This window comes from Petaurus breviceps, unplaced genomic scaffold, assembly GCF_028583685.1.
Source record: "Petaurus breviceps papuanus isolate PSGF00001 unplaced genomic scaffold, PetGlider_PUasm1.0 90730, whole genome shotgun sequence".
Lineage (NCBI taxonomy): Eukaryota > Metazoa > Chordata > Mammalia > Diprotodontia > Petauridae > Petaurus > Petaurus breviceps.
Window position 1 is genome coordinate 13909399 of NW_027187324.1, and position 24287 is coordinate 13933685.

A 24287-nucleotide genomic window follows, 5' to 3' on the forward strand; every position below is an offset into this window, starting at 1 on the left:
GCATACTTTTCCATGGCACTTTTCGATTCAAAACAGCCCTGTGAGACAAGGCAGGAATCATTATCTTCAGATAAAGAAACTAGAGATTAAGTAAATGAAGACCTAAACATTAAGCAATTTGTCTAAGGTCTCAAGGTCAGAGAATCTTAGAATTTTAGAGGTGGATGGGACCTCAGAAGTTATCTAGTCAAACTGTCATCTCAAAACTAATCCATTCCATATTACACTCCTTACCCTAAAGGGGAAAAAATGATAATAATAATAAAGAATTTAGCACTTCTCAAGAGCCCAGTCTATTTTTGGAACATCTCGAATTGTTAGGAAATTTTTCCTTACATTGAACCAAAAGCTAAATAGCTATATAACTATGAAAGTCCTTCAAATATCTAAAGCCAATGACCATGCCTCTTGCTTTACCTTTGGGTTTTTTTTGGTCCCCATTTCCTTCAACTTGTGTGGCATGGTTTAAACTTCCCTCAACATTCTCATGATCCTTCTACAGACATGAATGTCTAGTTTATTAATTCTCTTCCTAGAATTTAGTACCCAGAGAAGTGGCGGTGGTGATATCTATGGGTATGAAATGGTGCATGTCCCTGTCAGGTGTTTTTTTCATATTCTGGTCAGTTTTTGCTCAAATTTCTCCATGTCACTTTTTAAATTCTCTATTAATGAAATCTTTCATTTACCAAAATACCTATTCCATTATCAATGTGATATTAATTACGTAGCAGGGAAAGATAGTACTTGGGAGGAAATTAGATCTGAAGGTAGCTTCTAGGGGTTCCTTAAAAAATAATTGAGAAATAAACCACAGAGCTGACTGAAATCCTCTACAGCATTAGAAGTAAGCTAACAAGAGGAGCAGCTGAGTGTTCCTTGTGGTTCTTAACGATGGAAAGCCTTCTACATCAATAACTATGGACCACAATTCTACCTAAATTAATTTACTTATTCAGTGCTATACCAAACTACCAAAAAATGATTTTATACAGTTAGAAAAAATAATATCAAAATTCGTCTGGAAGAGCCAATGGTCCAGAATATCAAGGCAATTAATGAAAAGAAATGCTAGGGAAAGTGGCCTAGCCATGCCAGATCTTAAACTGTATTATAAAGCAGCAATCATCAAAACTATTTGGTACTGGCTAAGAAATATGAGGGGTAGATCAGTGGAATAGGTTAGGTACACAAGACATAGTAGTCAATGATTATAGCAATCTACAATTTGATAAACCCAAATACCCCAGCTTCTGGGATAAGAACTCATTATTTGACAAAAACTTCTAGGAAAACTAGAAAATAGTATGGCAGAAACTGAGCACAGACCAACCTCTGACACTGTATACCAGAATAAAGTCCAAATGGGTACATGATCTAGGCATAAATACTATAAACAAATTAAGGGAGCAAAGAATAGTTTATCTGTCAGATTTATGGAGAATGGAGTGATTTACGACCAAACAAGAAGTAAAGAATATTATGAAATGAAAAATGGAAAATTTTGATTAAATTAAATTGAAAAGGTTTTACACAAAGCCAGTACAACCAAGATAAGGAGGGAAGCAGAAAAGTGGGAAAGAAGTATCTCTGATAAAGGCCTCATTTCTAAAATATATAGAGAACTGAGTCAAATTTACAAGAATATATGTCATTTCCCCAACTCATAAATGATCAAAGGATATGAAGAGGCAGCTTTCAGAGGAAGAAATTAAAGCTTCATTTCATATTCATATAATTATATGAAAAAAGTGCTTTAAATCATTATTGATTAGAGAGATACAAATCAAAACAACTCTGAGTTACATCACACCTATCAGACTGACTAACGTGATAAACGTAGGAGAAGATGTGGGGAAGTTGGAACACTAATTCATTGTTAGTGGAGCTGTGAGCTGATCCAATCATTCTAGAAAGCAATTTGGAACTATGTCCAAAGGGCTATAAAAATGTGCATACTCTTTGACCCAGCAATATCACCTCTAGGGCTATATCCCAAAGAGATCATAAAAACGGGAAAAGGACCCACATGTACAAAGATATTTATAGTAGCTCTTTTTGGTGATGCCCATCAATTGGGGTAATGGCTAAACAAGTTGTGGTATATGAGAATGGAAATACTATTGCGCTATAAGAAATGACGAGTAGGCAGACTTCAGAAAAACCAGAAAAGTCTTGTATGAACTGATGCTGAGTGAAGTGAGCAGAACCAGAAGAACACTGTGCACGGTTAACAGCCACAGTGTGTGATGACTGATTTTTAAAGACTTAGCCCTCCTCAGTAATGCAAGGTCCTAAAACAATTCCAAAGGACTCATGATGGAAAGTGTCATCCACATCCAGAGAAAGAACTATGGAGTCTGAATGCAGAGTGAAGCAGACTATTTTCTTCTTTTGTTGTTGTTTTTTCTTTCTTTCTCATGGTTCCTCCTATTCATTCTAATTCCTCTATACACCATAAAATATGCTTAATAGGAATGTATATGTAGAGCCTATATCAGACTGCAGGTCGTCTTGGGGAGGGGGAAAGGGAGGGAGGTAGAGAAAACTTAAAATTTATGGAAGTGAATGTTGAAAACTCAGAATGTCATTTGTTCACCCAGTATAGTAGGTCTCAAAGTATGATCCAAGAACCCCTGGAGATCCCCAAGTCCCTTTCAGGGGGTTCAATGAGGTCAAAATTATTTATATAATAAGATCTTTTAGTTTCTAATAGAGTAAATATTGCTCTTGGTTGCATTCCAGTGATTTGGAATACTAAGCCTTAGGTATTATGGTTAAAGCATAATAAAATTACTGAACAATGAAGGAACTGGTGGTGAACAACTCAGGAAAGAGGAAAAACAATTCAAAAAGAAAACACTGATTAAACAGCCTGAAGATTTTAAAAAACTTAATAAAATCTACCAATACAGAAAACTTATAAGTATGCTAGATGGATTTGAGGAGTTTTCTCTTGGTCCTGGTCTGTGATTTCACTGGAATAGGGAATTCCCATTAAAGAAAATTCCTCTATGAAGGCAGAACAGCAATTGCTCTACAAGTTATAATATTAGCAAGATGCCTGGGGCACTAAGAGGTTGAATGACTTGGAAAGTGTCACATAGCCATTTACATGTTAGAGGCTGGACTAGAATCTCAATTTTCCTAACTTTGTGGTCAGCTCTCTACTATACCATGCTGCAACTGTGTCAGATATCAGAAGGTAAGAAATCAAGTTATTAATGAAAAACAATTGTCTTTTGATTTCTGCTCTTTCCTATAACTATTATTTGAAATTAAATTACTTGGAAGGCAACAATATCCTATTAACTATGTTCTTAAAATAACACATTTCAATCCTTTCCGATCTTTCTGGTAATATAAAAATTCTTTTTAAAAAATAGTTTATTTTTCTGTGGCATACATAATTTAAATATGAAGATATTTGTCCCACACATAAAAAAATGAATAGCTAATAAAATAAATATTCCACTAAATCATCTAGACTAGAAGAAAAAAAGACTGTTCTTTTACAATTAACTTGTATACATAATGTTTAGTCAAAGAAGGAAGGTGCAATGACGGAGAAATGATTGCATTCATTTATTTAATCAACATGTAATGCCTAATATTTGTAAAATACTGTGTCAGGTGCTAAGGAAGACACAACTGAGAGCCTGTCTCTCCTTCAGCTTAAAATCTTGTCAATAAGAAATATAAATAACTGGAACAATAAAACAGACTTTAGATAAAAGAAAGTTACAAAATACTATGAGAGTTTCAAAGAAGGAAGAATCATTTCTATCTTGGGTATTGGGGTAAAGACTATAGTGGAGATCTGGGAAGCCTTTATTCAGAAGATGGCATTTGAATATCACTGCAAAAGACACACAGATTTTAAGTTCGATTTGTGATAGGAAAGTATAAGGAATAATGTGAGCCAAAGAAAAGAGAGCACTGAATGCCAAGAGGTCCAATTTGGCTGGAAAGTAAAATACACAAAAAATACCAATATAAGATAATTTTGCAAAGGCAGCTGGAGATAGGTTGTGGAGGGACTTGAATGCCAGACTTAAGGAATTCAGAATTTATTTGTTGGGCAACACGGAGTCACTCAAACGTTTGAGGAAGCAGAATAACCTGATCAGATCTGCAGACAAGATAAAAATAATAACTTGGATTTACACAGTGTTCTGAAATCTTCAAAATGCCTTATAGCTTATCTCATTTGACCTTCAAAGCATCCCAGAGAAGTAGGTACTATAGCTATTTTGATACCAGTCTTATAGATGAAAACACTAAGGTTCAGAGAGTTAGTGTTAGAAGCAAGATCTGAACCTGGGTCTTCTGGATTCCAAATCTTTTATTCTTCCCCCTACATTATGATGCCTTTTCACAGTGGTGTAAAGGGAAATAACCCTGGAGGAAGAGACTATTGAGATGAGGTGTGAGGTTCAGGCATGAGGCAGTAAATTGCAATGGCTGTAGTTGGGAAAGAAAGGGACAGCTGCAAATGAAAGTGTACTGGCAGGTGGACATGGATGAGGAAAGGGAAAAGGAGAGGAGTCAAAGATGAACCTGATCTAGGCAAAGAGTGAACAGAATTTACAACACAAGTGAAACACTACTCAGTGCAATTAACTTTATTAAACATGCTAAGAGTGAACTACTTTTTTCAAAACCTCATGCTTCTCTCTCTATAACATTTATATGATATGTCTTGCATGTAATGAGTAACGGACAATGTCAACAGCAGGGAAAACCATCGATTCAGAAGGTGTGTTTCTGTTTATGCTTCCTCTTCTTTATGGCTACCAAAACATTTTAGTCTTCATTACAGAAATGTCTACAGACTGATTCTTTGGTATAAAATCACAGGATTACATACTTGATTTGGCACTGGGGAACAGACTTAAGAAGTTATCTAGTCCTTCCTTTTCATTTTATAGGTGAGAAATTTAGTTTAAGTGCGATTCATTCATTTATTCATTCAATCAGCATTAATTAAATATTTACTATGTTCTGGATACAGGGGACACAAAACAAAAACAAAGCAGTCCCTGACCTCGAGTAGCTTATACTCTACTGACAGAAAAACATGCACACAGGTAAGTAAAAATTAAATGCACATACAATTATTTCAGGGTAGAAAAGCTCTAGCAGGGGCAGCTAGGTGGAGCAGTAAATAGAGCATCAACCCTGGAGTCAGAAGGACCTGAATTCAAATCTGACCTCACACACTAAACACTTACTAGCCTTGTGACCTTGGACAAGTCACTTAACCCCAATTGCCCTGCCTTCCCCCCTCCAAAAAATAAAAAATAAAATAAAATGAACTCTTAAAAAAAAAAGAAAAGCACAAGCAACTCAGGTGGACTTGGGCCTTGGGTACAAGAGGGCAATTAAGCAGAATCTCAGTGGAAGCTTGGGATTTGTAGATTTGCTCAAGGTCACAAAGATAACAAGCGATAGAGATAAAATTTGAATCTAGGTCTTCTGACTCCAAATTCAACACTCTCTATGTGATCATTAATTTGTGTATAATTTTAGTCCCTCACGCTACTTTCTCTTTTCATTTTTAAGAATCATTTTACTCCATTACCCTAGTGGTAGCCAGAGTCAAGGGATAGGGAGGGGAGTGGTCAAATTTTGCATTAATCCCATTTTATTATTGTTAACAGTTCTAGTATTAAAAAAATTTTTTGATGAGAAAAGTTTAAATATTAAAAACCAAGACATGTTTTCTGAGTTATATGTGGATATTTATGTTATTTTTATCAACCACCATCACTATAAAGAAACATTTTCTAGACCTAAATTCTAAATAGCACTCAAGTGACAATAATGAAAGAACAAAGTCTTTAAGCCTTCTTTTTATCTGTTTTATCACATTAATCAGAGATGACATTTCACACTATCTTGTACATTTATTTAAAGCAAATGCTTGGTTGAATAAATCACTCATCAACAAGTATGAGATCTTACCAAGAACCTCAGGTGGTTCTGACTGGAGACCTTCTGGCTGTTGACCCTGCAACACATTAAGCAGAGCTTGCAGACTCCTAAGACACAGGGATGGATGAGAAAACCGTGTCTCTTTGATCAACTCAAAAACTTCACAAAGTCCAACTTCAATGATCTAATTGAGATAAAAATATACATAAAGTACATAAAGTTACAATAAGCCTGCAAATAAAATAGTTCTTGAACAATTTTCTTGGCAGAAACATTTCTTTAACAGAGTATCTGATGGCAAAGTATTAAGACCAATAAAAAGCAGCAACTCAATTTCAAGGCCAAGGAAATCTCTCACTTTTGCTATATGGTAGGAGCCAAACCAAGAAGCAGCTCACAATAACTGTCATGATTTTCTTACAAAAACTGCATTTGTCCATTAATTTTTAAATTTTTGGACTGTACTTTATCATTCTTACCTACAATGTAATAATACAAGTGATAATGCTGCTAACTGCCAGTTGTGACCAAAACCCAAGGCTATATAGAGACAGATATGTATGTGTATATATATATATATATATATATATACATATATATATATGTATTTACACTCATATACATATCACTATGTGTGTGTATATGTATGTATGTAAGTATGTATATATGAATGTATGTGTATATAGAGAGAGTGAAAAAATAACTAGGAATCACCTTTGGCAACTCTCCCATGATAATTCTTTAAGGATGAAAGACTATCATGATTCTACTTCAGAAAACATTCATCTGAATATTCTGTGGGAATTGTATTAGAGTCATTCATTCATCTTTGGGCCTTGGGCAAATCTACTTCATATTCTAATATTAATGAGGACATGTATGAGTAGGCTGGGATCATTATTATTTGACAATTCGTATGCCTTCAATATTGCTTCTGTACAACAAAAAGAATATACATTTGCACACTGATTTAATGTTTGCTAAGCACTCCTGTGCAGCAACATTTAACATAGGTGGTACAGGTATGCCCATTTTACAGATGAAGGAAATGAGAATCAAAAGGGTGACACGCCATGAGTCATGCACTTACGAAGCAGCAGAATTAGGATTCAAACCCAGGCATTTCCTGATTTCAAGTTCAGAGCATGTCCTACTCTGCCATGCTACGTATAAAGGAGGTCATAACCTTAAAAACTAGATATAGTGGTCCTATAATAATAGGAAAAATAATAATACTCATTTTAATTTCCTCTACTTTCTGTCTAAAAATTGCATTCAAACTATATTACTGAAAAGTGCTGTACTACAGAAAAGTTATGATGCTGACCAAATGGCTGTCCTGCCAATTCTATTCATTAGAACAGTATTTCCAATGGTTCTGTGGCAGTTCATGTGAAGCCACACGTATAAACCATAAGAACTACAGCCCTGTTCCAAGGCCACAAATTCTAGTATCAAAGAATTCAGTAGTATTCAATAGATTCTGTAGTCATGACAGCAAACTATCATTTGGTGGCTTCTGACAGTAGTTTCATGAAGCAGTATTATTTTTCAGAGCACATACTCTCAGTTACAAACCCAAAGGAGAAAGACATAGCTAACATCTTTGTTTCCCTTAATAACACTGTAATTCTATAAACATATTTTTTTTTCTTGTTCCATTTCTTGGAGGAAACAAATTCTTCAAGTTTCCTACCTAAATTTACTTCTTTGGGGTTTCAACAATTCATACTAAAGGATTTGGTAAGCAGGATAATAATCACCCCATTCATATTGTTCATGAATTCTACAGACTTCAATATTATGCTCATTTACGGTAGTACTAATCTTTAATGTCTATGTTAATATGTCTCTAATATTTTTAGCAGCCTTTCTGTTGATTTTTTTCAATGCTTTCCTTGATGTGCAAGGATCAGGGCTGCATCAAGTGTTCAAGGTGAGAATGAACCAGTTTTGTAGAATTTGTTTGCAATGATGCCCAATCTTTTGATGACCTTTTTTTTTTTTTTTAAGCAATAGGGGTTAAGTAACTTGCTCAAGGTTACACGGCCAGGTGTTTCTGGGTGGGTGCTAAGTGTATGAGCCCGAGATTCGATCTCCAGGTCATCCCTACACTGGAGCCGGTACTCTTACTCGCTGCGCTACCTGGCCGCCCCTTGACAACCTTTTTGAATTTATTTTTTGGGTAGGGAAGGAATGAGGTAATCTTTTACCTGCCTACATGAAGCCAATCTTCCTTTTGTTCTGCCTCATGAGATCTTCCTGCAGTTTCATTCTGTTACTTTGGGATTTCACTGCCTAAAAGATTTCAGGGTAATTTGCTAATTTAAAAACTTCAATATGTATTCCCTCACCCAGAATTTATGCATGAAATGTGAAATAAAACCAGTTCCAACTAACAATCCCTTGGCAATATTTTCTATCTCTTAAAAAAAATTTATCTGTTACTCATCTCTGATAAATCAATAAAGGATTCTCCCCAATTCTATGGAGATGGGAAAAAAGTAAATGTGGATACAGAGTAAGATGCAAATACCCTGCCTAAAAATATATATATATATATTTATATATATATTTTGGATAATATATGTACCTCCTAATACATGGAGGTACATTTATGAAGGCGGAAATGACATAGCTGAACCGGTGACTGGATGGGAGAGGGATGAGAGTGAGGAAATGAGGATGACATGTAGAGGTGCCTGTGCAACTGGGAAGATGGTGGTACCCTTGACAGTAATGGATAATTTAGAAAAAGAGAGAAGTTTGAGGGAAAAGATGAGTTCAGCAGTTAGAAATATAAGAATGGAGGTCAGGAGAGGTCAGAACTGATTAAGTAGATCTTAAGAGTCATCAACACAGAAATAATAACTGAGCTGATGTGATCACCAAGTTAGACTGTATAGGGAAGATACAAACACCCAGGAGAGAGCCTTAGGGGCCAGTTACAGCTGGTGGAAGTGACCTAGCTGAAGATTCAACAAAGGAGACTAAGAAGCGGTGGTGACTGGACGGAAGAGAACTATGAAAAAGTGCCATGAAAACCTAGAGGGTCAAGAAGAAGAGAGTGGCTGTTGTATCAAGGACTTCAGGGAGATCAAGAAGTATTGAGAAAAGGTCATTAAGTCGGGGAATTAAGAGATCACTGATAACTCTGGAGAGAGCAGCTTCATTTGAATGATGAGTTAGAAGCCAACTTCCAAAGAGTAGAAGAAAGTAAGAAGAAAGGAAGCAGAGGCACTAATTGCAAGTCTGCCCAGATAATTCCAGTGGTCCATTATTGATAGTCAATGCCAGGTCTGACACATGTTTTGTACTCCTTATCTATTTCCTTCTTTTGTCAAGACAATCTTTAACTACAGATCCTTAACAATACTGTCTGCTTCTCCCTCCATTGGTACAGACCAGGGTTTCCCCAAACCTATTTGGAACTACTGTCCTATTAAAAAAAAATTTAATCAGTGCCCCCCCCACCCCGGAAATCTACTTTCTTTAACCCTTTAACAACTGTTTTTTTTTTTAAATTGGTATCACTTCAGAAAAAATAAGATGCATATACATATATTTTTTAAATGACATCTTATTTAATAGCTTACTATAAATTTGTGTGCTTTTTTGCTGCACTGAAATTTTGATGATGCAATATCGCATCATGTAACCATACAGGATCATATTGTAAGCAAGTCATAACAAGTACTTATTCCTGATGATGCATGCTGTACTTCCTGACAATGAGCAACATGCATGCCTGTGAACACTTACTTGTTAAGACCTGTCAGCAGACTAGACCACTGATCAGTTATAACTTGCATTTTGTGTGTTTACTTGGAAAATAATATAATCACTATGACTAACTCTGTTACGCAATTGATGAAACATGCATGAACGGTTTTTCAGAACTTTTTTCTCTTCTTTCCTTATGCTTCCACCACCCCCTAATTTTTATTCAATGCTTCCCAGTTGCACCCAAGGCTACTATCATCCCCCTGGATGGTTCCAGTGTTCCTGAGGGTGAGGTATCGGCCATTTTGGGAACCTACGGTTCAGACCAAAATGATTTCCTGCATCATTCTTCCTTGTACCCAATTTTTGTTTCATGTGTTTTCTCACATGAATTTATCTTATTAATATGCAATTCTACACTTTTGCTCCCATTTTGTCTCTTCTGTTTCCTTCTGTAAAACATATACCTATCCTTTCCATGGCTATATTTCATTCATAACATATATTTCCCTCCTAACAAACTCAGGAGGACCCATCAAGTTGAATCTGATACCCTGTAGTAAGATATTCAATACATTTTATTACCTGTACTTGGTGTGCTTGTGTACAGACAGTTGCTGGATCTTTTCTTCAAGTCTGTCTTCCATAAATTACCTGTCTTTTCTGTTGACACTCTATTATTACTCTCTTAGCTTCCTCTCCTCTCCTTTCTTCTCCCCTCCTCTTCTCTACTTTTTACCTCTTGTCCTCTGATACCTGAAATCCAACTAACTACCTATGATTCTGCTTACCATTCCTTTGACTCCTTAGACAGAAATTCCCTTCTTTGGCCATTCCCTAATATGTGTGCTATAGGTTTCACCCTGCTGGAATCTAAGCTCCTTGAGGTCAAGAAATGTCTCACTTTTGTATTTGTACCTTTAGCACTTAGTATATTGTCTAGCAAATAGTACTTAGTTAATGCTTTTCAATTCACTCATTCATGTATGCATGCATTCACATATTCCATGGAAAAACAATACAACTCTAAAATCCTTTTGTCAGACTGACAAATGATTACTTTAATACTCTTAACATTACTACTTATCAATCTCTTCTGCCTCAACTACTGCATGACCTCTTTTCTGATAGTACCTTTAGAACAACATCATTATAACTTGAAGCAGGATGAAGAGAAAGGAGAGAAGGGGAAGGGAAGAAAAGGAAGACAAGCATTATTAAGCACCTAATGTGTACTGGGCATTGTGCTAAGTGCTTTGCAAATATTATTTCATTCTACCTGCACAACAACCCCTAGGGATAGGCATGATTATTATCTATCATTTTACGGTTAAGGAAACTGTGGAAGACAGAGATTAAGTGACCTCCCCAAAGTCACACAGCTATTACCGTGTTTCCCCGATAATAAGACCTATCCCAAAAATAAGCCCTCCCCTTACTGTGTAAGATTCCTCTAAAATAAGCCCTCCCCCGAAAATAAGCCCTATTGAGATTGCTACTGTAGTGGAGGTGATCCCCTGAGCTACACGCTACCGTTCCCCCCCCCCCGGTGAAACGCACGCCACGCTCCGAGCTGCATCCAATCAGAGCTGCAGCAGTGAGCGCGTCATCCTGTTCTTCCCCAGTGATTTGCTTGCTGGTACATTTTTTTGTTCACATTTACCTGTTTATTAAAATTGCTGTCAATGTTCATTAAAATAAGCCCTCCCCTGAAAATAAGCCCTCTGGTGTTTTTCTGTCCAAAAAATTTAATAAGACAGTGTCTTATTATTGGGGAAACACGGTAAGTATCAGGTACCATATGTGAACTCAGAGGTCTTCCTGTCTCCAGACCTAGCATGGTACCACCTAGCTGTGTCATAATAAACTCCTTCCTTCAAACTGTCTGCTCTTTAAGGCAGAAGTTTCTAACCTGGAGTGTGTGAACTTTTTAAAAAATACTTTTGATAACAGTATTCCAATATAATTGGTTTACTTTGTAAATCTATTACAAAATTCTGAGAAGGCATTAATAAGTTTTACAAGATTGTCAAATATGTCTATTAAGCAAAAATGATTAAGAATGTCAAATATGTCCATTAAGCAAAACATTTAAGAAACCTGGTCCTAGGGAAAAAAAGGCTCAAACTTTTTTTTCAGTTGTGTCTGATCTTTGTGACCCCATTTGGGGTTTTCTTGGGAGAGATATCAGAGTAGTTTGCCATTCTGTTCTCCAGCTCACTTTACAGACAAGGAAACTGAGGCAAACAAGGTTAAGTGACTTGCCCAGGGTCACACAGCTAGTAAGTGTCTGAGACCAGATTTGAACTCAGAAAGAGGAGTCTGACTGACTCCAGGCCCAGCACTCTATCCACTGTGTCACTCAGCTGCCCTTCAAACATCTTAAGTAACACCAAATATTAAATGGGCCCATCTTCTATCTTTCATCCTCCTGATTGAAGTTAACATTGCCGTGTGCCTCTCTGGATTATTTTTATTCTTAATTTTCTTGCTGAAGTACTTCTATTAGGAAACTCCATTCTTGTTAACTTTAAGTAGAAAAATGTTACTCCACCTTCACCTTCTATACTTTGTGTTATATATCACTGGCAGAAAGATGAACAATACTTTATTTGCAGTTCACTGAAAAAGTCCCTAGGCTCTCCAAGCATAAAGGAAATCAAATCCTCAGTCTTCTATCACTGTATTGGTAGTTCTCAAGGTTACCTCTCAGATATCCAGAACAAATCAAGCTACATGGAAGTCTGTTCTATCCTGGAAGCTATATTTTAAACAGCACATTAAGAAGCTAAAGTACTTCTAACTGAGGAACTCAGAAAAGTACTTGAAAAAATGTTAAATAAAATCATAGAATTTTAAATAGGAAAAAAGGTCAGAAATCACTGAGTCCCACTACCTCATTTCAGAGATGATGAAATAAGGCTAGGAGAGGTTTGATAAACTAAGTTTATATGCTTATTAGTGGCAGAACTAGAATTTGATCTCCAATTATTTAAGCCTTATGTGCTTTTCACCTTTCCATAATGTCTATACTACATAAAGATTGTACAGGAACTGGCAACATTTAGCCTGTTAAAGAGAAGACTCTGTTTCACTTCACTTTACTTCACTAACTCTTTCCACCAAAAGACTAGCTAAAAGTAACATACTTCTAAAGCCAGCATCCCTCAAAGCACTAATTGACAAAGTCCCCTGGTTTCAGTGATATCCCCTCTTTTTGATGCCTGAGTAAACTCTGTACCATGTTCTAATGGCCCCCATTGATTCTCTAGGCAAATCAGGAATTTGACAACATGGGTGTCATATGATCCTTGACAAGTAAGTTAACCTCTTAAAGCTTTTGCTTTTTTAAGTGGGAAGAATAATACTTAATAAAATGAGAATAACAGTAATGTCATCTGTCAGGACTGACATAAATATGAAATAATGCAAAGAGAGCACTTTGTAAAATGAGCACTATATGAATTAATTTTTTTCAATTTTTTTTAAAAAAAGGATTTGTTCCCAACTAGAAAAGTAGTACTTGAGTACTTTATATATAGGCCTGTCTCATTCCCAGTTTGCATCTGATTGGCCAAATTACATGTAAGTCTTTATTTCATTCACTTAAATGGTCCTTTAATATTCTCAAAGATGGTATTTTCTTTGGTCCCTTTGGTTTTACCAGCTAAACATGATGGATGGAGTTTGGTTGGTTGGCAACTGCAGGGGATGAGCAAATATATTGGTGTTTTTCCTCCCTTCAACTGCCTTTATTTTTAGTTTGTTTTGTTTTTTCAGTCATAGATGTGTAATTTATTCTGGTATATTTAAAAAAGCCTCTAGTCTTCCTGTGGGTTATTGACTTTAAAACTATCTTTCAATTTTGGTCAGTTAATTTTTGTAGAACTTAACACTTGATTCTGAATGACAAATTTCTTTGATATATGTCCTACAAAAAGAATACAGAATTTAACTGTTATTATTTTCAAATAGTAACACACACAGACAAAATGCTCCTCTCTGAAGAAGAGAAACCCACAGCACATGCCTTTTACTCTCTACTTCCAACTCCCCTTTTCTCTCTATCATAATTTAGCTATAACCCCTAAAAAGAGAGCTAGAAAACATATATTTAGTTTGTAGTAGCTAAAGGCTGCTAAACAGAAGAGAGATACCGTTTTTCTCCACAAAGCTACCCTAATATGAGGAGTTATCAAGTTAAAAGAATTTAAATAATAGAATATGAAGTAGAGTGGCAGGGGCTAGCTATTAAGTACGTTTTTTTCTCATGTAGAGGAATAAGTAACTTGGATATTTGAAGTAAGACAGGGAATTAAAGGATAATTGATGCTTTTGCTATATGGCAGAGAATCTTATTTTTCTTGTAAAATATGTACTTTCTCTGATACTTGACTTTCACATGACAAAACCATTTCCAAAATTATTTTAAACTCAATTGCCACTCTCTACTGAAAGATTCAAGACTGAAAGAAAAATTAGCAAATCCATCCTAATATAAAAAGTTAGAAAAGTATACTTTCTTTTCTAATATCCTCAAATCACATATTATGCTCCTTCTATTGGAAGTAAGACAGAAGTTATCCCGTCCTCAATGAAATCATGAGTAAGTTCAGACAAAACAGGGAACCTCTAGAATTCCATAATGAAAGAGGTAACATGCTACTGGACTGAAAGAACTAGCTGCTATTAGAATTTAGCTTTCAGAATGAAGCTATCTTCAGATCACAGGATAAGGTCTTATATGATATTAGGTCTTATTAACTTCGATCAGGATCAATGATAGAACCAGGCAACTACTGGGATCATATAATAAGCTTTAGCCAGGAAAATCATGAAACAGTTGGAAGTTCTTCTCAGATTGGACAGTTTATATGTGGCATATTACCTGAGTGCTAAAAAAGATCTTTAGCCTAGGAGGAGATATAAGGAATGCAATATGACATAAACATAACTAGGAAGAATTGTTATAAGGTAGCAGGCATTGGGTATCTGAATTTATTACTGCTGCTGCTGCTACTACTACCACCACCATCCCCACCACCACCACTTCCACCATCAACTACCTTTATATAGTGCTTTAAGATTTGCAAAGCACTTTACAAATATTATCACATTTTACCCTCTCAACAACCCTAAGAGGTAGGTACTCATTATTCCTTCTACACATGAGGCGTCAGGTCAAATTTGAACTGGGTCTTCCTGACATTAGGTCCAGTGCTTTATCCACTAAACCACGTAGCTGACTCTCTGATTTCAACAAAGATGTGACAAAAGTCCTTTTTCTAGCAAATATTTCTATCAACACACTAACATTTCAATGAACTACTATTTAATAGAAAATTTTTTTTTAAAGTTCACAGAGTAGAACAATGGGCAAAATCTAATAAGATGGCACAGTGTGACATGATAATCAAATCACATCAGAAAATATAGTAAAAGATATATAGAGAGAAGTGATTGTCCTGCTCTAAGCATTGTTTTAGTTTAGACTGCCAAATTTTAAGAAACATCTATGACAAGCTGAAATGTATAACAAAGACCATGACCAGGATAGTGAAAGTCCTGACAGAAGACCATATCTTTGGATGACTCAATTCAATGCACATAAAACATACATTAATGCCTATTATGACCAAGACACCATACTAGGTGCTAAGGCCACAAAGACAAAAACACAAAACACCTCTATCAACAAAGATAATTCTAGTAAAAAGATAAACCATTTACACAAAGAAATAAATAGAACATAATTTGGGGAGGTAAGAGCATTAATGCTTGGCAGGATAGCAAAACACCGTATAGGAGGGAATGTCTGTGCTGAGCCTTGAAGATAAGGAATTCTAAGTGGTAAATGTAAGAAGAGCGTACTCTATGAACGGAGATTGCCTTTACAAAAGATGAAATGCTGAACCTTGGAAACAAGTAACAAGCCTAGTTTAGGGAGAAGATAGAGATGGCATGATGAAGAGAAATTCTAGAAATGAAGGTAGGATTGAGATTGTAGATGACTGTAAATGCCAGTCAACCTGCACTTATTCAGTATCTACTATGTGTAAGGAACTGTGCTAAGTCCTGCCAGGCTAAAGAGTTTGTGTTTTATCCTAGAGGCAACAGGAAGCCATTAAAAGCTTTAAAGCAAAGGACTGATAAATCCTTGGGATGATTATTTTAGCAGCTATGTGAAGAATAAATTGAAAAGTGGAGAAGCAATACAACCACTAAAGAAAATATTACAACAATGGAGATGAGAGGTATAAAGATCCTGAACTAAAGCACTCTCTCTGAATAAGAGAAGACAAATGCAAGAGATGTCATGGTGGTAGAATCCAAGAAATGGAGCAAGTGATAAGACATTGATGTGAAACAGGGTAAAGAGTCAAAAATCAATCAATCAATAAGCATTTACTAAGAACCTATGATATACTAAGTAACTGCAGATGCAAAAACAAAAATTAAACCCTTATGTAGTTGACATTATAGCAAGAAAATGGGTACAACATATACATATATAAGCACATATAAAATACATACAAAATAACCTTAGAGAAAAGGCATCAGTAGTTAAAAAGATCAGAAAAGACCTCATGTAAAAGGTGGCATCTGAGTGGAATCTTAAAAGAAACCAAGGATTCTGAGAGGTGGACAAGGAGTGTATTACAGACTTAGAAAATACAGTGCAAAGACATGGAGGTGTGGAGAGTCATGTCAGGAACAGCAGGAAGGCCAGTTTGATTGCATTATAGAATGTATACAGAAGGAGAACAGTATACAATAAAGGAGGAAAGGTTAGATAGGAATGTCAAACAGGAACTAAGATATTATCCTAGAGATGGTCAGATACACTTTAGGAAAGTCACTTTTGTCAGTGTATGGAGAATGAACTGAAGTGAGTAGAAATTAGGCAGGGAAAATAATTAGGGGGCTACTTTTAACAGTACTAGGGAAGAATAAGAAGAGCCTGAATCAGAGTGCTGTCTGGGAATGAAGAGAAGGGGACAGATTTAAGAAATGTTATGAAGATAGAAGTAACAAGAATGGGCAACAACTGACTGGAGAAAGAGAGGATCCAGTTTACTCTTATCACCATTTACTCTTGGATATCCATGAGTAAAAACACTTGATCACCATCTAGCTAAAAAGGGAGGAGAGCTATTACTCCATCTTTTCCTATGTTGTATACACTGAGAGAGGGAAACAAAACATATACATGTGGTGGTCAAGAAAGGGAAAGGCTAAGGAGTCCCAAAGATGGTATGTTGAATGACAGAGCAGTCAGCTCACACAACCTTTCCAGAAACACTGGTAGTATGGCAGTACTGATTTTATTACTGAGCCCAGAAAAAGAGGTAGAAATCAAGGTGTGGAGAAACACATGTGGGTGGATGAGATGTGAAGCATGTTTTGGTGGTCTGGGGCCAGCTAGTGTAGTGGGTTAGTAGAGTTTGCACTAGCTAGCTCATTCACTCACCAATTAAGAAGGCTTGGGGTAGGAAGGAAGTTCTGAAGATGAGTAGATTAAGTTTCCCAGCAACTGGGGACATTTTTCTGGCAGTCTGGTCCCAGGTTGCTATTTCAAGTAGGGAGAAGCAGTGCAAAGGCAGAGCAAATGGCAAGCTGGCTGCGATGTGTGAGGGAGTACACCTCTGCAAAAGGAAACTGATTCACAGGAATTAGGATACTCTAGATTTAAAGATGGAAGAGGGGGAGAAGTAAAGAGAAAGCGAGAGAGAGAGAAAGAGTGAGAGAGAGAGGAAGGAAGGAAGAAAAGGAAGAGAGAGACTGAAACAGGGACAGAGAGATAAAGAGGGAGAAAGCCAGTGAGGGAGGGAAAGAGGGAGAGAGAGAGAGAAAAGAGAGAGAGTGTATCAATAACCAGGGACAACAAAAGCTTCCCAGAGTACGTAGAACCTAAACTTGAGTTGATCTTTGAAGAAATAAGGATTCTAAGACATGGAGATGAGGAGGGAACAAATACTTTAAATAAACCCTAGAAACAAGCTTGGGATTGATCATTGGATACAGCTAATCTCTCACAACATGACTGTTATAGAAGTGTTTTGCATGACTATACATGTATAACCTATATTGAATTGCTTGCCTTCTCCAAAAGGGTGGGTGGGGAGGGAGGAAGGGAGAGAATGTGGAACTCAAAGTTTTTTAAATAAATGTTAAAAATTGTATTTACATGCAACTGGAAAAGATGTACAGGTGATGAAGTACAGACATCTATCTTGCCCTACAGAAAAACAGGAGTGAAGGGGACATGGGAGGAGGGGAGACAGGAGGAGAAAATTTGGAACTCAAAATCTTGTGTAAGTGAATGTTCAAAAGAAAAAATAATTAATTTCCTCATACGCAAAAGGAAAATATACATGAGAATTTAATAGAGTAGAAAACCTCTAAGGATATTCTCCAGATGAAAAAGACAATAAGCAGGATAGTAGGTGAAATGCTAAAACAGGCATCAGATAATTTGGGTACAATTTCAAACTCTTTAAGTTCCTAAATACATAAAAGGAGAAGTCAATATTGATTGGTTTGAACACTTGCTTCAGCCAATCTTTAAGTGAAAATACATTCAAATGAATTCAGCCATTTTCTCATCACAAAATATCTGTGGAAATGTTTACATATTTCATCATGGTAGTGCCTTAAAATGACAATATCGATAATGACTTCTTTACATGCAACGTGGTTTCCAAATGAGTTCCACTGAGTTCAGTGTCTACATAGTATGCCTTCCCACACAAATTTCTTCCCTTATTCTAGGGGACATTGACAAGTATCTTAACTTTCTTAGTTTACTTCTCTCCCATCACCTATTCCTCCACTCCACCTCAGCTACACAAAGGGATGGCCATCACCTTGATCCTGCCATTCCCACATGTGTTCAAATTCAAGAACTTTTAATTTTATTTGTCTGAGAATAAAGTGTTTATTTATTTGTTTTTGGCTTTTTGGAGGGAGAAAGGTAAGGCAATTTGGGTTAAGTGACTTGCCCAAGGTCACATGGCTAGTTAGTGTTAAGTGTCTAAGGTCAGATTTGAACTCAGGTCTCCTGACTCCACCAAGCCACCTAGACACCCCCAAATAAAATATTTATTAAGCATTTGCTGTGTTTCAGGACCTGTCCTAAGCATTTTGCAAATATCTTATTTGATCACACAACAATCCTGCAAGGTAGTTGTTATGATCCCAATTTTACAGTTGAGGAAACTGAGGTATAAGTTAAGTGACTTGCCCAGGGTCACACAGTCAATAAGTGCCTGAGGGTGGATTTGAACTCAGGTCCTTCTGATTCTATCTCATCCTAGTCTTTTATCTTATCTTTTCCTCTCTTCCTAGTCTCACTCCTCAAACTCTTCATACTCATCATGTCTCTCTCCCTCAATATTATCTCATGCTATCAACCTTGTTCTGGTTATACTTAATCCCCTTTCAAATCCTGATCACTTGATGAATTACTTCAACTCTATACCATCCCCTTCTCTTGAACCCCTTCTTTCTTTTTTTTTCTGTTTCTAATTTTATTTTTTTTTTACTTTAATCTATTAATTTGTTTGTTTCCTTTTAGTTTACAGGATTCAATTCCACAATTCCTTGAATTTCACATTTTGTCCCCCTCCCTTCCCCCCCCTCCATGGCGGCTTATAATCAAGTATAGGATCTGTAAATACTTTCACATTATATAATGGTCAGGTTATAAGGATGGATTGTACCAGCTGGAATGAAAAATGGTAAAGAGGACATAAAATCAAATAAGAGAACGAAAAAGATCAGGTATTTTGCTTCCACCTGGATATAAATTTAGTTCTTTCTAGTTCTTTCTCTGGATGCACGTTTTTCTCTCCATCATGCGTCTTTTGGGATTGATTTATATCCCTGCATTGTTGAGAAGAGTCCAGTCTATCAAAGTTGGTCATCACACATACGTTGTGTCTGTAATTGTGTACAAATTCCTCCTGGTTCTACTCTTCTCACTCAGCATCAGTTCTTTTAAGCCTCTCCAGGTAAATATGAAGACCGCCTGCTCCCCGTTTCTTATAGCGCAATAGTATTCCATAACATGCATATACCACAATTTGTTCAGCCATTCCCCAATTGATGGGCACCCCCTTTTAATTTCCAATTCTTTGCCACAACAAAAAGAGCTGCTATAAACATTTTTGTACATATGGGTCTTTCCCCCATTTCTATGATCTCTTTGAGATATAACCCTAGGAGTGGTATTGCTGGATCAAAGGGTATGAAAGTATTTATAGCCCTTTGGGCATAATTCCAGATTGCTCTCCAGAAAGGCTGGATCAGTTCACAACTCCACCAACAATGCATTAGTGTTCCAGTTTGCCCACATCCTCTCCAGCATTTGTCATTTTCCTGTTTTGTCATCTTAGCCAATCTGACTGGTGAGATGTGGTACCTCAGAGTTGTTTTGATTTGCATTTCTCTAATCAATAGTGAATTAGAGCATTTCTTCATGTGCTTATAGATAGCTTTAATTTCTTTCTCTGAAAACTGCCTGTTCATATCCTTTGACCATTTATCAATTGGGGAATGACTTGTATTCTTATAAATTTGACTCAATTCTCTGTATATTTTAGATATGAGTCCTTTGTCAGAGACATAGCTTGTAAAGATTATTTCCCAACTTCCCACCTCCCTCTTAATCTTGGTTACATTGGCTTTATTTGTACAGAAACTTTTCAATTTCATGTAGTCAAAATTATCCATTTTACATTTTATAATGTTCTCTAATTCCTGTTTCGTCATAAAGTCATTCCCTCTCCACAAGTCTGATAGGTAAACTATTCCTTGTTTTAGCAGCCTGCTTACAGTATCAACCTTTATACCTAGATCATGAACCCATTTAGACTTGATTTTGGTATATGGTGTTAGATAATGGTCTATGTCCAGTTTCTGCCATACTATATTCCAGTTTTCTCAGCAGTTTTTGTCAAATAGTGAGTTCTTATCCCAAAAACCAGGGTCTGGGGGTTTATCAAACAATACATTACTGTAGTCGTTGACTTCTGAATCTCGTGTGCCTAATCTATTCCACTGATCCACTCCTCTATTCCTAAGCCAATACCAAGTAGTTTTGATGACTGCTGCTTTATAGTACAGACTGAAATCTGGTAAAGCTAGTCCACTGAACCCCTTCTTTCACTGCTGATAATGACTTGCGAAACTCTAATCCTAGCATACTCCCTATAATCTGTCACTTTCACTCTTCCTGACATGTTCTTCCAAGAGACCTGGAAGAAATCACAAAACAGCTGACTGATCCACTTCACATTTATGCTATCTAATCTCAACTAGGCCCTCATAGCCAGGCAATCCTACTACTCCCGTCTAATTCACTTTTTATATCCCACTGGCTAAAGCTACTCTTCCAAATTTTCATTTTCTCCTTAATCCACCTAATACCAGAGGACCCCTAACCCTCTCTACTGAGGACTTTATTCATTCTTTATGCCCCTCCCAAAATTAAGGTCAATTCCTGACAGTTTCTCCTTCTTACCTCTTCCTTTCATATCTTAGTGAGATCATCCCTCATTATTTCTTCTTTCATTCCAGTCTCTGACGAGGTGAAGCGATCTTCCTGACAAGACCAAAATCTTTATATGCTTCCATGGTCCCCTCTCTTCCCTTGTTTGCCAACAGAGTGCCTCTATCACATTCCACCATCCCCCATCTCTCTCTCTCTCTCTTTTTTTTTAAAGAATGCATATGTATAAAAATATTTATGGCAGTTCTTTTTGAGGTTACAAAGAATTGGAAATTGGGAAGATGCCCATTAATTGGGGAAATACTGAATAAGTCATGGTATACGAATGTGGTGGAAGACATGCTATAACAGGGGGGGGACCACATGTGGCCCTCTAGGTCCTTAAGTGCAGCCCTTTGAGTTCAAACTTCACAGAACAAATCCCCTTAATAAAAGAATTTGTTCTGTAAAACTTGGACTCAGTCAAAAGGTCACACCCACAGACCTAGAGGGCCACATGTGGCCTCAAAGCTGCAAGGTGATCTGTGGATTCTTTCAACCTCTATTTTTCCCTCTTGTTCTAAAACATCAGGGCAGTTTTCTTGGAGAACTTCCTGAAGGATGATTTCTAGGTTATTACTTTGATCATGGCTTTCAGGTAGTCCAATAATTGTTAAACTCTCTCTCCTGGATCTATTTTCCAGGTCAGTGGTTTTTCCCATGAGATATTTCACATTGCCTTCTATTCTTTCATTTGTTTGGATCTGTTTAACAGCATTTTGATTTCTCATAAAGTCATTGGCTTCCATTTGCTCCAATCTAATTCTTAAGCAATGATTTTCCTCATTGAGCTTTTGAGATTCTTTTTCCATCTGGCAAATTCGACTTTTCAAGGCATTCTCCTCGTTGCCTTTTTGAGCCTCTTTTGCCATTTGAGTTGTCTATTTTTTAAGGTATTATTTTCCTCAGTCAGGCTGTTGACTTTCATTTTGTAATTTTCTTGCATCGGTCTCATTTCTTTTCCCAATTTTTCCTCCACTTCTCTTATCTGCTTCTTAAGGTCCTCTATGGCCTGTAACCAGCTCGTATTTTCCTTTGAAGCTTTTGGTGCAGGAGTTCTAACTTCACTGTCTTCCTCCTGTTCCATGCTTTGCTCCTTTTTGTCCCCAAAATAGGAGTGTAATGTTGGAATCTTCTGTCTGCTTTGTTTCCTTTGCCTGGTCATGTTGCCCCTCAGTCACTTGACCCCTGGGCTTTTTGCCACAATAGGACTCTGCCACCAGACAGGAGAACTTTCGTCCCAAACGCTGGGGTTTTCTCAGCTGTCAGAGGTATTAGATGGGTGCCCTCTCTGATGTCTTCATACACTCTGGCAAGCTGGACACACACCCTAGGACTTCCACCCTGGACTGCAATCCAGATCCAAGAAGATTAAAGCAAGAGCAATTACCCCTCAGACTGGTGCTTGGTCCCCCTACACTCTGCAGGCCAGGAGCTGAAGCTGCCACTTGGTGCTGGGTGGCTTTACTGGCCTCCCAGCAGCTTCTCGCCCTGGGAGCAAAAGCCATGTACTCCCACTTACTGGGTCCCGAAGTCCACACTGCACTGACCTCTCACTTTGTCCTTCGTATCTATGTGTTGATAAATCAGAAACAGCCACAGCTGCTGCTGATCTGGAGTCCCTCCGGCCAGAGGCTGGTCAGGCCTGCTCTGGGGCTAAGGCCTCGGGGCTGGGCTTGGCTCCCAGAGTGCTGCGCTGCTGATTCCTGCTTGCCTGCCAGGCTGTCCTCAGTGGGAGGTTAGCTTCTCTGTGTCATTTTGTGGGTTCTGCAGCTCCAAAGTTTGCTTAGAGTCCTCTTTTTACATGGATTGGGGAAGGTGGGAGCCGCAGGGAGGTCCTGCTTCTATTCCGCCATCTTGACTCCGCCCCCCCTGAATTTTTTTTTAAATTTCATGCTGATATTATAAAAGGCCTAAAAGTTCCTAGTCTCAGTCAAGGTCAGGAAGGCATTCTCTCTTCTCATGCTTCTTGTATCTGAATGTCAAATTTTCTATTCAACTCTGGTTTTTTCAGCAAGAATGCTTGAAAGTCCTCTATTCCACTGAATGAGCATATTTTCCCCTGAAACATGATACTCAGTTTTGCTGGGTAGGTGACTTGGTTTTAATCCCAGCTCCCTTGACCTCCCGAATATCACATTCCAAGCCCTTCGATCCCTCAGTGTAGAAGCTGCCAGATCCTGGGTTATCCTGATTGTGTTTCCACAATATTGAAATTGTTTCTTCCTCGCTGCTTGTAATATTCTCTCCTTAATCTGGGAATTCTGGAACCTGGCTATAATATTCCTAGGAGTTTTCTTTTTGGGATCTTTTTCAGGAGGTGATCGGTAGATTCTTTCCACCTCTATTTTGCCCTCTCGTTCTAAAACATCGGGGGAGTTTTCTTGGAGAACTTCCTGGAGGATGCTTTCTAGGTTCTTACTTTGGTCATGGCTTTCAGGTAGTCCAATAATTTTTAAATTATCTCTCCTGGATCTATTTTCCAGGTCAGTAGTTTTTCCCATGAGATATTTCACATTGCCTTCTATTCTTTCATTTGTTTGGATCTGTTTAACAGCATCTTGATTTCTCATAAAGTCATTAGCTTCCATTTGCTCCAATCTAATTCTGAAGCAATGATTCTCCTCAGTGAGCTTTTGAGATTCTTTTTCCATCTGGCAAATTCGACTTTTTAAGGCATTCTTCTCCTCATTGCCTTTTTTAGCCTCCTTTGCCATTTGAGTCAGTCTGTTTTTTAAGGTATTATTTTCTTTAGTCAGGCTGTTGACTCTTATTTCATAATTTTCTTGCATTGTTCTCATTTCTCTTCCCAATTTTTCCTCCACTTCTCTTATCTGCTTCTTAAGGTCCTCTATAGCCTGTAACCAGCTTGTATTTTCCTTTGAAGCTTTTGGTGCAGGAGTTCTAACTTCACTGATTTCCTCCTGTTTCATGCCTTGCTCCTTCTTATCCCCAAAATAGGAGTGTAATGTTGGAATCTTCTGTCTGCTTTGTTTCCTTTGCCTGCTCATTTTGCCACTCAATGATTTGACTTTTGGGCTTTTTGCCACAGTAGGACTCTGCCACCAGACAAGGG

At 37.3% G+C, this 24287-nt stretch overlaps 1 protein-coding gene across 2 annotated transcripts in view; it reads right to left on the bottom strand.

Annotated features, from left to right (window-relative positions):
• The window catches only part of MYCBP2 (MYC binding protein 2), a 301197-nt gene that overhangs the window by 259786 nt on the left and 17124 nt on the right, over positions 1 to 24287 (bottom strand). Inside the window, exon 3 of one of the 2 annotated variants that reach the window (XM_069066842.1) lies at positions 5968 to 6121. The gene's annotated coding sequence lies outside the window, so the exon portion shown is untranslated. Of the gene's footprint in view, positions 1 to 5967; positions 6122 to 24287 lie in introns of those variants that run through there. The other variant, XM_069066841.1, reaches the window with a different exon arrangement.